Here is a 16,131-nt window from a genome sequence, read left to right as displayed (position 1 = left end):
TGGTCTCCCCAGTGCTCCAGGACAATGTGGTCCCACCAGTGACTGCTGGTGTCCAGACACCAGATGCTGTGGGGCACGCTGGTGTCTGGGTGCTGCAGTTCCTCCTCCCTGTCCCCCAGGAGGGTCCGGAAGACGGCGTGGAGGTCAGGCTGCAGCAGAGGCTGTGAGGCAGCCTGCAGAAAGCGCAGCCAAACATGCAGCAACACGGCCAAAAGAAGCACCAGAGTGACCAGGGGCAGCTCTGGCTCCGTGGTGCCGAGTGCTGTGGTGTCCTGAGTCAGGGCAACCAAAGCAGACAGAGACAAAAATGCTTTGCTGTCCCTCAGCGAGGTAGGCAAGCAAGCAGGGAAAGCTGAGAACCGGCTGTCGGGGGTAGGGGGGAAGGGTCCCTTTAAGCATAGGCCTCAGATAGCCTCAGGCATCAGCCACACAAAGTAACTCCTGACCTGATGCCCTGCTGGAACTGGTTTCAGCTGGCCTTAAATGCGATTCAGAATCCAATCAGTGTGGACGCGCTATTTCAAAATAGCAGAACGCTATTTCGAAATGCATTTTGTATGTAGACGCGTTATTTCGAAGTATCTTATTTCAAATTAACTATTTCGAAAAGAGATATTTTGAAATAACACTGTAGTGCAGACATACCCTGAGGGACCAGGAAGACAGTAGTATGAAGGTCACATCTGTGATCTAGTCATTCTGTTCAGGGATTGGGGACCTCAAGTTTCCCATTCAAACTGATTTCCTTGTGGCTTTGTGTCACTATGGAAAGCTGGGGCCTAAATCTTCCTAAGTAAGTCTATAAATACACTACACATATTTTTAAAACCTAGCATCTTGTGTAAGTTTCTTGGGCTCACAGAAGTTGTTAGAGCATATAGTTTGAAAATTCAGTGTCTTAGTGACAAAATACATCTATACATTTATCTATTTTTGGCCTGTAGAGAAACTTCAGATACATAAATAAATGAAGAACAGGAGCTCTGGAGTTCAAAACCTGTCTTTTACTGTCACTCTGGGATATTGTTCAAAACAATTATCCTCATTTTCTCTAGCTATACCTCAGAACAATAATATTTACCAACCTTACAGAAGATGTTGGAAAGATTAGCTAATGTTTGAAGTACTTACAAGATGAAAATCACTAAGGAAAATATTAAGTATTATTCATTCTCAGATCTATTATTGGAAAAGTTTTTTCTTCCCTTCTCTAACCTGTGAAGAGAACTAAATCAGAGATAATGGCTTAAAAAAAAGCTTTTAGGAATTATTATTACAAGTTCACAAAATACCATATCCACTGCAATGATTTATTTATTGAATTTGACATTTTTTTGAAACACAGTGAAATGTGAATGAATTAGATATTCCCCTCTCCCCTCCCCCACAGCCTCTACTTTCTTCCGTTTCTTTCATAGAGTTGTGCAAATAATTCATAGAATAAGAGATGCCATGCAATGAGTGCTCTTTATCTAACCCTGATGACTTCTCTTCCCAGCATTTGTAGGTATTCCAGATCTTAGGTGGCTTGGTGCCATTCTTCAGGAATCAGATCGGAAATGCAGATTTCTTTAAACTGTCAGACCAACAAAGTATCAGAATAGTTGGTCAGAAAGTTCTTTTCCTCCTCCTTTTTCAATAAAATTGCAGGACACTTGTTTCCTGAAACATAAATAAGTATCTTTCTTTAGTTGTACTTTTAATGCATGAAATAGAATATTGATTTATCTAGGGATTAATACCTGATAGGTTGTTTCTACTAACCAAGAACAATGCTACTTGGTTCTTCTTCCACTGTGCATTAGCATTAACTTTAACAATTACACCTCAAAGATAAACATTCTCCCCCTTCTTCTGGGCATGCTTTTTAAAGTGTTGCATAGTATTTATTTCTTTATCGTAGCAAAGCTAAAGGATTAAAAATGAACCAGCTGCAGATAATTCAGTTCACTGGGTTTCATGTAAATATATTCTCTTTGTTCATGCTGTGTGGGTTCACATTTTCAAATACACTTACAGAAAACCAAATTTCATAGAAAAAGCACAGTTTCACTAGAATCTGTGCCAAAGTTATGCAAAACTACATTTTACATGATTTCAACAAAACACAAGTTAGCCATGGTTTTCTGAAAGGTTTAAAAACCTCCCAATAAATCTGGGCTGACTTTCAAGTTTTGTATTTTGCTTCAGATATTTTTGTAGCCCTGATCAAGTGATATTTCAGCCCTTTAATGGTAGCACAAATACAGGGTTATCCAACTAAAAACATTATTTTTAACTGTCCTTGTGTAATGTAAATGTATTAAAACTCTCCCGTGATAAATTGCTCCCAGTATTCTAAGAGGCACAGCATGGAACTTTCAGACCTCTACAGAAACCTAGGGCTTGTCTGCAAGAGAAATGTTTTTCTGGTATGACTATACCCATATCCCAAAGCTACCCTGCAGCCTGAAAGAGTGTCTCCGGAAGAAGCCCAACTCAGTGTATTCTGTGTGTGGTGAATTACCACAGCTCAGAGCAGCCTCTGCATGGAGAACTGGGAGCTGTTGTATTCACAGAGGCACCTGTGATGGGTTGCAATTAGACCGCTGGAGCCCCAGTGATTGGTACCAACTGAGCAAGTACGGCCCACTGGCTCCATCTTTCTTCCTGCCCAGACACTATTGGACCTCAGCAGGGATAAGCTCTTGCAGCAAAACCATCCCTCATCCTGTGGAATTCTGTACCATGCCATGAGGAAGATTTGGATCTAACCAGGGTTACCACCTGACTGGTATTTGACTGGTCTGGACTGGTTTTTTTAATGGATTTGATAATTACTAAAAGAAAATGTAATCTGCAATGTGGTTTTTTACACAGAACTAAGGATTTACATTATCACTCTCTTTATGGGATCCCTCATCTCGAGTAAGATTTCCCCTTTGATGCCTCTAATTGATAAGTACCTAGATGAGAAATTAGGCCAGTTCAGGCAAGGAACACTCTCTGGCAGTGGCTGCACATCTCTAATGGCACCAACACCAACGGCAGCAATACAGACCTGGACATGTTCCTTATGCCAGGCTCTCTGATCTTCTTCATGGAGACGTCACTTGATCTCAAAGTGTTCGGCACCATTCTTGATGGTGGTCTTCCAGGTTAACCAATCCTTCACCTGCCTCCCCCAGGTGTCAGCATCAATGCTGCTTCTTACCAAAGTGTTTTTAAGAATGTCCCTGTAGGCCTCTGACACCATGAGACCTTGTCCTAGTCCTCAGCTGAGCACAGCAAATCTGTTTAGGCAAGTGTGTGTCAGACATCCTGATCATGTGACCAGACCATTGTAGCTGCCTATGGGCAATTATTCCCTTGATGCTACATGAATCAACCTCTGTGAGGACACTAACATTGGTCCATCTGTCCTGCCATGTGATGCCCAATATTTTCCTCAGGTACCTTTGGTGGAATTTCTCCAGATCTTTAATATGTCATCTAGAGGGAGTCCAGGCTTCAGCTCCATACAGCAATGTTGGGATAACTATGGTATTGTAGATGCCGATCTTGGTCTGCTCTTGATGTCATGGTCATTGAAGATTCGCCTCCGTAAACATCCATAAGCTGTGCTGGCACTAGAGATTCGATGGCAGATTTCATTGTTGATGTCAGCATTGATAATATTATTATCACAATACACTGGGAGATATGTTAAAAGTTTCAGTGTCCAGTTAAAGATGCTGCACTGTTCCCACTTCTGCAGTTTAAGCAACAAATATCAAAATGGTTAAAAACAAAGCAGCTGTCTGGCAACCAGCATTCAAGAGGATTTGACTCATGTGAGAGTGAGGAGCCAATCAATGGCAGAATCATATGTATAATGGAAGATCAGGGCAGCGGTGCATTTGATCCTACTATAGCCCTGAAAAAGAAAGCTCACTTCAGAAATTGCACATTTAGTGACTACTGACTAGATAGACTGAAAAGACTAGGTGGCAAAATGTGCTGATAAATCAAATGCCCATTGCAAAATTTGTCAGAGCATCTTTACACTGAAATATGACGGCACCATAAAATCATAAAAGATTTAGAAAAAACTTAAAAAGCAACAAATAGTCTAGCAGCAACTTAAAGACTAATAAAACATGTAGATGGTATGATGAGCTGAAGAAGTGGGTTTTGACCATGAAAGCTCATGATACCATCTACATGTTTTGTTAGTTTTTAAGGTGCTACTAGACTCTTTGTTGTTTTTTTAAAGTTTTTCCTGATAAAGATGAACTCAGCTACCCCTCTGAAGCTTTTAAAAGATTTAGAGTTAGAAGTGACCTCTGGAAGTCATCTAGTCCAACCACCTGCTTCAAACAGGACCAACCCAACTAAATCATTCCAGCCAGGACTCTGACTAGTCTGACTTTATCATGAAAGCCCTTAGCTTTGAAGTGAAAGTCTTGGTTTTCAAGATTTTCAATAAAATTGTGCTAAGAGAAACCTAAGAATAGTTTAAAATGAAGCAAAGAGTATGTACAAATGAGCAGTAGCTTGTCTGGAGAAATGGTTTTCTTTCAAAGACTATCTCTTTAAGTCATTTTCATGCATAAACTTTAAGAAAGTGCCAACATTTGATGACCTATTGATATTGCAAAACCCTTTGAAAATGAGTGCTGCTACTGTCTAGGACAGGGATGATTTGTCTCTTATATACCACTTCCCTGGCTTTAATGGAAGATGACAATCTCACTGGACCTTCTGATAAATGACATGCATTTTTCAGGACAGTGCAAACCCCAAATGTCTTCAGAATTGTTCAGAATGTGTTCTCTGTGCCAGGCAGTAATGCATTACTGGAGCAAGTTTTTAGTTTGATATGAAACCTTTGGGCTAAGAAGAGGAATCACCCAGGTGCCTTAGATGCAACCTCAGCTATTTCTGTCTGTGAAAAAGAAATGGCTGAAAACAGAAAAATCAAATAGCAAATACAAATTCAATAAATAAACCCAATGAATTTTCTTAATATATAAAGTTCCAACCATTCACAATCAAGTATATAGTTAAAATATAGAATCAATGAAGTGTGGGAAAAAACAATCTTTGTGAAGATGAACCCAAGTCAAGAAAATGATATTACCTCTGTAGATATTATAGCTGATGTTGAACGTTTCAGGGTGTTGTAGAGTTGCTTTGTGGTTGACAGTTTGCGGTTATGGTGGGCTTGCTTTCTGACAGGTTCCCTTTGTTGAACTGCAAAGGTAGTGACATAACATCAACAGAACTCAGCAATTTTGTCAATGGCTGTAAACCTCATTCTGCGAGGAATAACACCTTTTCTCGACAGAGTTCTGTGGACAGAAGGTGTTATTGCATCTATACTGTCCTTTGCATCTACACTGTCATGTTGACAAAGCAGCTGGCTTTGTAGACAGAACTCGATGTAGTCTAGACGCTCTTTGTCGACAGAAGCTTTGTCGACAGTATCTGTCAACAAAACTTCTGTCGACAAAAGCCTGTAGTCTAGACATACCCTTTGATTGCCAGTCCGCCCCGATAAGGACCCTTCCAAAAATTGTATTGGTCTTTATACTGGAGACCAAATTGAGTGAGCTCTAGATTCCAAAGCACAGGAGCTAACAGGTAAATCAAAGGATAGAAGAGGAAAGAATTGGGAAAGCTAATTATAACTGTAAACCCAGTCAGCCTATTAGTACCAATATCTTATTAACCGAGACTGCTGAAAAGGAAATGTTTTGATTGCATGGTGCTCACAGTACTATTACAGTTTTTTAAAATAATAATTGTATTGTGGGAAATCAATGGCCTCAAAAATGAAAGCCATGATTTGGAATTTAAAAAGTATTTAAAGCAATTTTATTTATTTTATTTTAACCAAGAATCCTGCCTTACGAAGAGTAATCTTTTTTTATTTCCCAAGCTTTGAATATTATTTTGAAGCTTCTGTTAAACAGACTAAGAAAAGTAGACCAGTTAGTGGTCTAGCCCTTTTTATTTAAATTAAATTAAATGCTGTGGTTAATGTACGAGCTGTGAGTAAAACTTATTTTCAAATTCACAGTATCTCCTTCCCCAAGAAGAACATTTTAATTGCTTTGAATGCTGTGATGGATAGGAGGAGTGCTGGCTAGCACCCAGTAGCCACGCGGCACGGAGTCCGCACTACCGGACATTTAAAAATGGCGGCGCCCGGCTTTATGCAAATGAAGCCCGGGAAATTCAAATCCCAGGCTTCATTTGCAACTCCGGTTGCCTACATTACCACCCTAGTTCGAACTAGGGTGGTAGTGTAGACATACCCTTATTGAGTTGCTGATTGGAAATTATCCCGCAGCAGATATGATTTATGCCTGCTAATAGTGGAAGGGGCAGAATGAGAGCAGCCAGCTTCAGTAGTGTTACTGAGCATGCTTACTCCATGTAAGCATGCTTTATATAAGCAAGCAACAAATGTGGGGGACCACATGAGTTCCCCCATGTTCCCTCCATGCATTGCCTCCATTCAATGGCATATATTATGCTTTTAGTTGATTTTAATACTCAATTGAGTGTGAAACATAAGGATTTGCTATATTCATCAAATACTGCATTTGGCTGTTCCCCAAAAAGTACTTAAAATAAAGTAATATAAAGAAAAAATCAGCAACCTAGATATTTTAAGTAATTTGGGACAGATTCAGATGGCGTTCTAAGTGGTGAAGGTGGTCATGACAGAGGTTGGTCTCTTCACCTTAACCCCTTTTGGAGGCATGAGTGTGACTGACTGTATTATAAGTTGGGCTTGTTTTTGTGATTTTTCAGTGGCGCTTGTATCTGATAACAACCATCAACTATTTCATGTTTATTTCTATCCCCTACTCCCACTACATCTTTTATACCTGGGTGGCGAGTATTCACTTCTAATTTTTAAGCCTTTTATGCAAAATGAAATAGAATCATAGAATCATACAACTGGAAGGAACCTTGAAAGGTCATGAAATCCAGTCCTCTGAATTTACAGCAGGGCCAAGCATTATTTAAACCATCCATGACAGAAGTTTATCTAACCTGCTCTTAAAAATCCCCACTGGTGGAGGTTCCACAACCTCCATAGGCTATTTATTCTAGTAGTTAACCACCCTGCCAGTTAGGAAGTTTTTCTGAATGTCTAAACTAAGCTCCCTTTCTGTAATTTATGCCAATTGTTTCTTGTCCTCTCACCAGAGGTTAAGGAGAATAATTTGTTCTTCCTCCTCCTTCTAATACCCATTTAGGTTCTTGAAAGCTGTTATCATGTCCCCTCTCAGGCTATGCTTACACTTTTTATTCTTTTCGGAAGGGTACACAAATTTTGGAAGATCAGATGCTTTCACTACAAACTCTGTAGTGCACACATAGCCTCAATCTTTCCACATTAAATAAACCCAATTAAGTGGAATCCATTGATCGGTTAAATCTAAAATTAAAGAGAATCTCTCTTCCAGTTATCTTTTAGGATTACAAAAAATTGTTTCTTGAGATCTTAGCAATGGTGAGTCTATCCCTTAATATTTAAGGGTATGTCTACACTACAGCGCTAGTTCGAACTAACTTAGTTCGAATTAGTTAATTCGAACTAAGCTAATTCGAACTAACGCGTCTAGAACTAAAAACTAGTTCGAATTAGCGTTTTGCTAATTCGAACTAGCAAGTCCACATTGAGTGGACTCTGAACAGGGCTTAAGGATGGCCGGAAGCAGTGCCGGCAGGGCATCAGAGGAGGACTTAGAGCGTGGAGATGCTGTCTCAGGCTAGCCGAGGGCTGCGCTTAAAGGGTCCCGACCCCCACCCCGGACAGACTGTTCTAAGGGGTGCCCCGCTTGAAAACCAGTCCTGGCTTGGAGTGCCCGGAGTACCCACACTGGGCACATCACACCACTCGGCCATCAGCCCGGCTGCACTTGCCGCAGGCTGCCATCTGGGGAAAGAGGGCAATTGGGGGGCTGCAGGAGAGCTTCCACCCCCAGAAGCCCGCAGAGCCAGCCCAGTCCTCCCCATCGGGGGCTCGTACCCCATTCCTCTCTCACCTCCTTCCACTTACCCTTCCCTAGCCCCCCTTCTTATTGATGTACAAAATAAAGATAACGTTTCTTCCAACATTGACTCTGTCTTTATTGAACAAAACTGGGGGAGACAGGAAAAGGAGGTGGGAGAGGGGAAGAGAAAGGCTGGGAGAGGGGAGGGCAACTAACATGATCAGGGGTTGGGAACAGGTCCCAGATGAAGAGAGGCTACAGAGACTGGGACTGTTCAGCTTAGAAAAGAGGAGAAAGAGGGGGGACAGGATAGAGGTCTCTAAAAGCAGGGTTTGGGTGGAGAGGGTGCATTCAGAAAAGTTCTTCATGAGTCCCATAAAGAAGGACTAGAGGACACCAAAGGAAAGGAATGCGTAGCAGGCTTCATACTAGTAAGAGAAAGTTGTTGTTCTTGACAAAGCAAATAGTTAACCTGCGGAACTCCTTGCTGCAGGAGGCTGTGAAGGCTACAACTAGAACAGAGTTTAAAGGGAAGTGAGATCAAGTCATGGAGGCTGGGTCCATGGAGTAGTCTTAGCCAGGGGGTAGGAGTGGTGTCCCTGCCCAAGGTTTGTGGAAGGCTGGAGAGGGATGGCATGAGACAAATGGCTTGGTCACTGTCTTCGGTCCATGCCCTCCAGGGTCCCTAGGGTTGGCCGCTGTCGGCAGACAGGCTACTGGGCTAGATGGACCTTTGGTCTGACCCAGTACGGCCATTGTAAGCTCAGGGCTCAGGGTCGGGGGTCTCAGTGGACCCCCTTGATTTTCATGCACACCTGCTCCTGTGTGGCCAGGCTGGCAGCTCTCCTGCCCTAGACGTCCACTTTCCTGTGCCTAGTGCGGAGATCGTGGACCAGGTCCACGATGTCCGCACTAGCCCAGGAAGGTGCCCGCCTCTTGCGGTCCAGGGCAAGCTCCGGGAGCCGCCAGCCTAGTCCCGGGAAGAAGGGGTGGGCTGGGGGACATCGGGTGGGTGGCTCTGTGCCGTGCCAGGTGCAGGGTCTGCTGGCTGGGTGCTGGCAGGCTTGCATCTGGCACGGGCACCGTAGCCAGCCCGTGCCCCTTTAAGGGGTCCGGGGCCGGGAGGGGGGCATAGAGTTTCCCTGGTGTTGGCCAGAGTGGCCACCAGGGAAACCTGGGAAGGGCTACCCTCCCACTAGTTCGAATTAAGGGGCTACACACCCCTTAATTCGAACTAGCTAGTTCGAACTAGGCTTAATCCTCGTAAAATGAGGTTTACCTAGTTCGAACTAAGCGCTCTGCTAGTTCGATTCAAATTCGAACTAGCGGAGCGCTAGTGTAGCGGCTATGAATGTTAGTTCGAACTAACGTCCGTTAGTTCGAACTAACATTGTAGTGTAGACATACCCTAATAGTGTAGTGCATACATTTTGGGCGGATTTCTCTATCAAAAGTCTTATTCTTTCTCATTGAAAGATAAAAGAATTTGTTTAAATGCAGATTGTTTTTGTCATAAAATGCATTTAGAGGGAGGTCAGGAAAGATAGCTCACAAGATTCCATCTAAGAGCTAGCTAATTTTAGAAAGCTTTATAAAAAGCTACTGAAAGAAAAAAAAATTGGACCATCACATGGTGTTGTGGAAGAAATTGGAATTTGCTTCCAGAATGAAAATTTCTGCACATTTTGGGAAATTGGGGCCCAAGAAAATCTGGTGTATTATTGAAGCTCTGATCCCAAAGTGGATTTGAGAGAAATGTTTTTCTGTATTCTACAATGATAGGGCATGTATTAAGTTTCTATTGCTAGGGGAGCTGGAAAGTTCCATTCTCTGTTCCATAACAGCTTGGTCTGCATTATCCAAGTGATGACATTACATTTGTAATTAACTTCCTGTGGAAGTATTTAAGGAGAGTATTAACGGGGGACAATTGTTTTGGCTAAACTTTCTTAATAACACCACAATTTCCCTCTCAGATCAGGCTATCAGCATTATTATTCCACTTTATTAAAATGGGAGCTAGGAAAGATCTGTGGAATTACTGCCCAATTAGTTTATTGGACATTGCTATAAAATGTTATACTAGATATCTTTTGGGGGGAGATTAGAGGATTGAGAAGTAAAAAGTAAGCAGCTTTTATTTACCTAAAATTGGCTTTTGATACTTGGTTACATTTTTGAGTTCTTTGCAGACAAACAGTGTCAAAAGTTAAGATAGGTCTAGAAGGACAATTAACTAATTCCAGCACAATTATAAAGGGCGTTTAATAGAATGCCTTTTTAATCCTCCTCCTTTTATGTCAGTAATGTAGTTTTAGCATTAAACATTTTACCCCAAAATTATGAATTACCATATTTATATTATTACATAAGATTATATAGTTCTACTTTCACTAGCACCATTGGGACTGAAGTGTTTATTAAATGAGATCCGTTTATACAGTCAACGGAGGCCCTCTGGATAAATTATGAAAAAAATAACACAATTATCTTTTGTCAGAGACATCGATAGGCAAGATAGTCAATAAGTTAGCGCTGTCCCCTAGCTGAGTATCTAGTTCACACAAAATGATTTGTGGAATAATCATATTTAGGTAACAGAATTCAGTATAAGCTGAATTACATTTTTCCTGAACTCATGGGGAGCTACTTAATTGCACCAGCCTTTTGAGTGTTTGAAGCTATGTTATACACATCGGTTTTTTCACTGTGCAGAAAAATGGGGATGGAATGGTCCCATGAGACTGGAAACAAATTTATTAGGAAGATTTCTGGCGCCTCACATAATATCCTAACTGATTTTGGAATCATGACAAGCATGATTTCCATTCTGCCAAGGTGCGACGTAGTAATATTAATTTTGGCTTCATAGTGATAGTAAGCACCCACCATGTATGTCAATGTATACTTAGAAATAGAGCTCAGTAGGATTTTTTCATGTAAATTCCTCTGGTAGGAGTATATTTAGAATCCTTTGCATTCTCTAGGTTTCTCATAATGAAAAAATTATTACAATGTAAAAATATTAAATCTATAATCAAGCTGAGAATACAGGATATTAATAAGAAACTTAATTTGACAGATATTTCTGTTTCAAATATGCCACTTTGGTTTCCCTTTGTAAAAAGACACATGGGCAGGTCAGCTATTTAGATAGCTTTAAATAACATGGCAACGAGTATATGTTGGGGTGTATCACTGGGATTCTAGGGAGAAGGACCAATCATTGTGGGCACAGGAGGCCACACAACTTCTTTCCTACTGTGCATGCTCCAAGTGGAGTACTCAGAGAAAAGGAGGCAGCCCAGCTCAGTCAGGGCAGGGAATGGAGGAGAAAAGGAGAACACTGCTGGCTCCTGCTGAGGTTACCCGTAGTGCTCCTGCAAGGAAGTCCAGGAACCTAGACTATCTACCAGGTGGCCTACCAGTTGCAGAGACCACCCTGGAAGCTGAGTGGCTGCCCACTGAGAAATGAGGACTCTAGACGGATTGTTGGCTTATCTAGCCCTGTCCAATGGGTGCAGCCTGATTTCTACTAATAACTATTGCTTGCCCCAGCCAGGAGGTTGTGAGATCCAGACTGATATAGTTTTACAGCCTAGACTCTACAGATCATCTGTTTAGATAACCCTATCATGGAGCCTGAGACCCACTTGGCAGGAATCACCCACTGAAGACCCCAACAATCAAAGGTACCAGCCCTATGCTGGATTGAGTGGGGCTCCCCAGCACACCCCACCAGCACCCTTCCCTCATCACAAGCCTTTACATCTCTCCTTTTTCAATCTATGCTAATAGTTTACTTTGAAGACTATTGAGAAATAGAACAACCTTATTCAGGTCTAAGACATACCCCATAATTTATTACATTGTAATCTGTATTACTACTTGAGATCAAAATCGCCTTTCATGGTTTTGTCCCAGAAGCCTTTATGACTTGCCTGAAAACAGAATATTGTTAGAAACTGGCCATGTACCTGATCTGAGTGGCTGCTCTATTATACATGAGGCAACTGGTTAAATAAGGAAATGATAAATTGTGCAGTGATCATATACAGTTTAATAGTGTACGTTATTTGAAATAATTGTTTATGAGTATTGTAACATTTTATGAATTTCGATTTACTTTTACTTTGATTTTTGCATTGTGGCTGAAGGTTTAGTCACTATTAATAAGCTTTGTTTTGACTTTAGCCCTGCTGTGTAGACGTTCCTTATGGACACATCTACAGAGCAGGGCTAAAGTCGAATTAAGTTACACAACTTCAGCTATATCAATTGAGTAGCTTAAGTCAAAATAGCTTAATTCGAGTTTTGGCACTGTCTACACAGCAGAAAGTTGAAGGAAGAACACTCTTCATGCCCTTACTCCTCGTGAAATGAGTGTGATAGGAATCAGAGTAAGAAGTCCTCCAACTCGACATTATTTGAAAATAATGGCTTCCAGTGTAGATGCACACTATATTATTTTGGAATAATATCAGTTATTCCAAAATAACACCGCTCGAACTAGGGTGGTTAATGTAGTCAATCGAAGTTGCAAATGAAGCCAGGGATTTAAATATCCCGGGCTTCATTTGCATCTTGCCGGGCGCTGCCATTTTTAAAACCCCAGTAGTTCGGACTCCGTGCCCACGGCTACACGTGGCACAGAGTAGGTAGTTCGAATTAGGCTTTCTAATTCGAACTACCGTTACTCCTCGTCCTAATTCGAACTACCTACTCCATGTCGTGTGTAGCCGCGGGCACGGAGTCCGAACTACCAGGGATTTAAAAATGGTGGCACCCGGCAAGATGCAAATGAAGCCCGGGATATTTAAATCCCGGGCTTCATTTGCAACTTCGATTGACTACATTAACCACCCTAGTTCGAACTAGGGTGGTAGTATAGACATACCCTTAGAGATAATCTGAATTCATCTACATGGTAGCATGGGATTTGTGCTTTAGAAACACCTGTTTAAGTCTAAAATAAACAGTGTATATCCTTTAAGATACATTATGCATATACATTTCATTCATCTAATTCATACCTAAGACACAGGAAATAATTACCCTGAGGCCCCATCAGGGAGTATAGTGTTGAGTTCATAAGAACATAAGAACGGCCGTACTGGATCAGACCAAAGGTCCTTCTAGCCCAGTATCCTGTCTGCCGACAGTGGCCAACACCAGGTGCCCCAGAGAGGGTGGACTGAAGACAATGATCAAGCAATTTGTCTCCTGTTATCTCTCTCCAGCCTCTGACAAACAGAGTCAAGGGACACCATTTTATCCCCTGGCTAATAGCCTTTTATGGACCTAACCTCCATGAAATTATCTAGCTTCTCTTTAAACTCTATTATAGTCCTAGCCTTCACAGCCTCCTCTAGCAAGGAGTTCCACAGGTTGACTACACGCTGTGTGAAGAAGAACTTTCTTTTATTAGTTTTAAACCCGCTACCAATTAATTTCATTTGGTGTCCTCTAGTTCTTCTATTTAGGGAACTAATAAATAACTTTTCTTTATCAGTCCTCTCCACACCACTCATGATTTTATAGACCTCTATCATATCCCCCCTCAGTCTCCTCTTTTCTAAACTGAAAAGTCCCAGTCGCTTAAACATCTCCTCATATGGGACCCGTTCCAAACCCCTAATCATTTTAGTTGCCCTTTTCTGAACCCTTTCCAAGGCCAAAATATCTTTTTTGAGGTGAGGAGACCACATCTGTACACAGTATTCAAGATGTGGGCGTACCATAGTTTTATACAGGGGCAGTAAGATATTCTGGGTCTTATTTTCTATCCCTTCCCTAATAATTCCTAGCATCCTATTTGTCTTTTTGACCACCGCTGCAAACTGCGTGGAAGTTTTCAGAGAACTGTCCACGATAACTCCAAGATCTCTTTCCTGATTTGTCGTAGCCAAATTAGCCCCCATCATGCTGTACATATCATTGGGGTTATTTTTCCCAATGTGCATTACTTTACACTTATCCACATTACATTTCATTTGCCATTTTGTTGCCCAATCACTCAGTTTGGTGAGATCTTCTTGGAGTCCCTCACAGTCTGCTTCTGTCTTGACTATCCTAAACAGTTTTGTATCATCTGCAAACTTTACTACCTCACTGCTTACCCCTTTCTCCAGATCATTTATGAATAAGTTGAAAAGGATTGGTTCCAGGACTGACCCTTGGGGGACACCACTAGTTACCCCTCTCCAATATGAAAATTTACCATTTATTCCTACCCTTTGTTTTCTGTCTTTTAACCAGTTCTCAATACAAGAAAGGACCTTCCCTCTTATCCCATGGCCATGTAATTTACACAAGAACCTTTGGTGAGGGAACTTGTCAAAGGCTTTCTGAAAATCCAAGTATACTATATCTACTGGATCTCCCTTATCTGTATGTTTGTTACCCTCTGAGTTCTTTGAAGGGGTTATGTCTACACTACAGCACTAATTTGAACTAAATTAATTCGAATTAGTTAATTCGAACTAAGCTAATACGATCTAGTGCATCTAGACCTAAAAACTAGTTCAAATGAGCATTTTGCTCATTTGAACTAGCATGTCCACAATAAGTGGACCCTGAACTGAGGTTAAGGCTGGCCAGAAGCAGTGCTGGCAGGGCATCAGACTAGGACTTAGAGCGTGGAGCTGCTGTCTCAGGCTAGCCGAGGGCTGTGCTTAAAGGGACCCGACCCCCACCCCGGACAGACAGTTCTCAGGGGTTCCCTGCTCGCTTGTCTAACTCAATGGAGGACAGCAAAGCAGTCATGGCTTGGAGTGCCCTGACTGCCCACACTCGGCACATCACAGCACTTGGCCATCAGCCTGGCTGCACTTGCCGCAGGCTGCCATGCGGGGGGAGGGGGGTCAATCAGGGATCTGCAGGAGAGCTTCCACCCCGAGGAGCCCGCAGAGCCACCCCAGTCCTCCCCATTGGGGGCTCGTACCCCATTCCTCCCTCACCTCCTTCCACTTACCCCTCCCTAGCCCCCCTTCCTGATGTACAAAATAAAGGACACGTGTGTTAAAAAATAGAAACTCTCTTTATTGAACAAAACTGGGGGAGACTGGGAAAAGGAGGTGGAAGAGGGAAAGAGAGAGGATGGGAGAGGGGAGGGCAACTAAAATGATCAGGGGTTTGGAACAGGTTCCATATGAAGAGAGGCTAAAGAGACTGGGACTTTTCATCTTAGAAAAGAGGAAACTGAGGGGGGATATGATAGAGATCTATAAAAGCATAAGTGGTGTGGAGAGGGTGCATAAAGAAAAGTTCTTCATTAGTCCCATAATAGAAGGACTAGAGGACACCAAATGAAATGAATGGGTAGTAGGCTTCAACTAATAAAAGAAAGTTCTTCTTCACAAAGCAAATAGTCAACCTGTGGAACTTCTTGCTGCAGGAGGCTGTGAAGGCTAGAACTAGAACAAAGTTTAAAGAGAATTCAGATACATTCATGGAGGCTGGGTCCATGGAGTGGTATTAGCCAGGGGGTAGAAATGGTGTCCCTGGCCTCTGTTTGTGGAAGGCTGGAGATGGATGGCACGAGACAAATGGCTTGGTCATTGTTTCAGTCCATCCCATCCAGGGTCCCTATTGTTGGCCACAGTCGGCAGACAAGCTACTGGGCTAGATGGACCTTTGGTCTGACCCAGTACGGCCATTCTAAGCTCAGGGCTCAAGGTCGGAGGTCTCACTGGACCACCCTGATTTTCATGCAAACCTGCTCCTGGGTGACCAGGCTGGCAGCTATCCTGCCCTAGACAGCCACTTTCCTGTACCTAGTGCAGAGGTTGTGGATGCGGTCCACGATGTCCGCACTAGACCAGGTGGGCGCCCACCTCTTGTGGACCTGGGCAGGCTCCCGGGAGCCGCCAGCCTGGTCCCGGGAAGAGGCGGAGGGCTGGGTGGCAGCGGGTGGCTGGCTCGAGCCGTGCCAGGTGCAGGGTGTGCTGGCTGGGTACTGGCAGGCTTGCAACTGGCCCGTGCCCTTTTAAGGGCTCCGGGGCCGGGAGGGGGGCAGAAAAGTTGCCCTTGTGATGCCCAGAGTGGCCACCAGGGAAAGCTGAGGAGGGCTAGCCTCCCACTAGTTCAAATTAAGTGGCTACACAGCCCGTAATTCGAACTACTTAATTCAAACTAGGCATTAGTCCTCGTGGAA

At 42.7% G+C, this 16,131-nt stretch overlaps 1 long non-coding RNA gene across 1 annotated transcript in view; it reads right to left on the bottom strand.

The window, feature by feature from the left end:
* Window positions 1–1,420: 1,420 nt before the first annotated feature.
* Window positions 1,421–16,131, bottom strand: part of LOC142827025 (uncharacterized) — a 28,852-nt gene continuing 14,141 nt past the window's right edge. The window contains exons 2-3 of the long non-coding RNA XR_012901367.1: window positions 5,102–5,214; window positions 1,421–1,662 (exon numbers count right to left, since the gene is read on the bottom strand). This is a non-coding gene — a long non-coding RNA (uncharacterized LOC142827025). The remainder of the gene's footprint in view (window positions 1,663–5,101; window positions 5,215–16,131) is intronic.

Source organism: Pelodiscus sinensis, chromosome 1, assembly GCF_049634645.1.
Source record: "Pelodiscus sinensis isolate JC-2024 chromosome 1, ASM4963464v1, whole genome shotgun sequence".
NCBI lineage: Eukaryota > Metazoa > Chordata > Testudines > Trionychidae > Pelodiscus > Pelodiscus sinensis.
The sequence above is the reverse complement of the archived record's forward strand: the minus strand, read 5'-3'. Positions and strand labels throughout refer to the sequence as shown.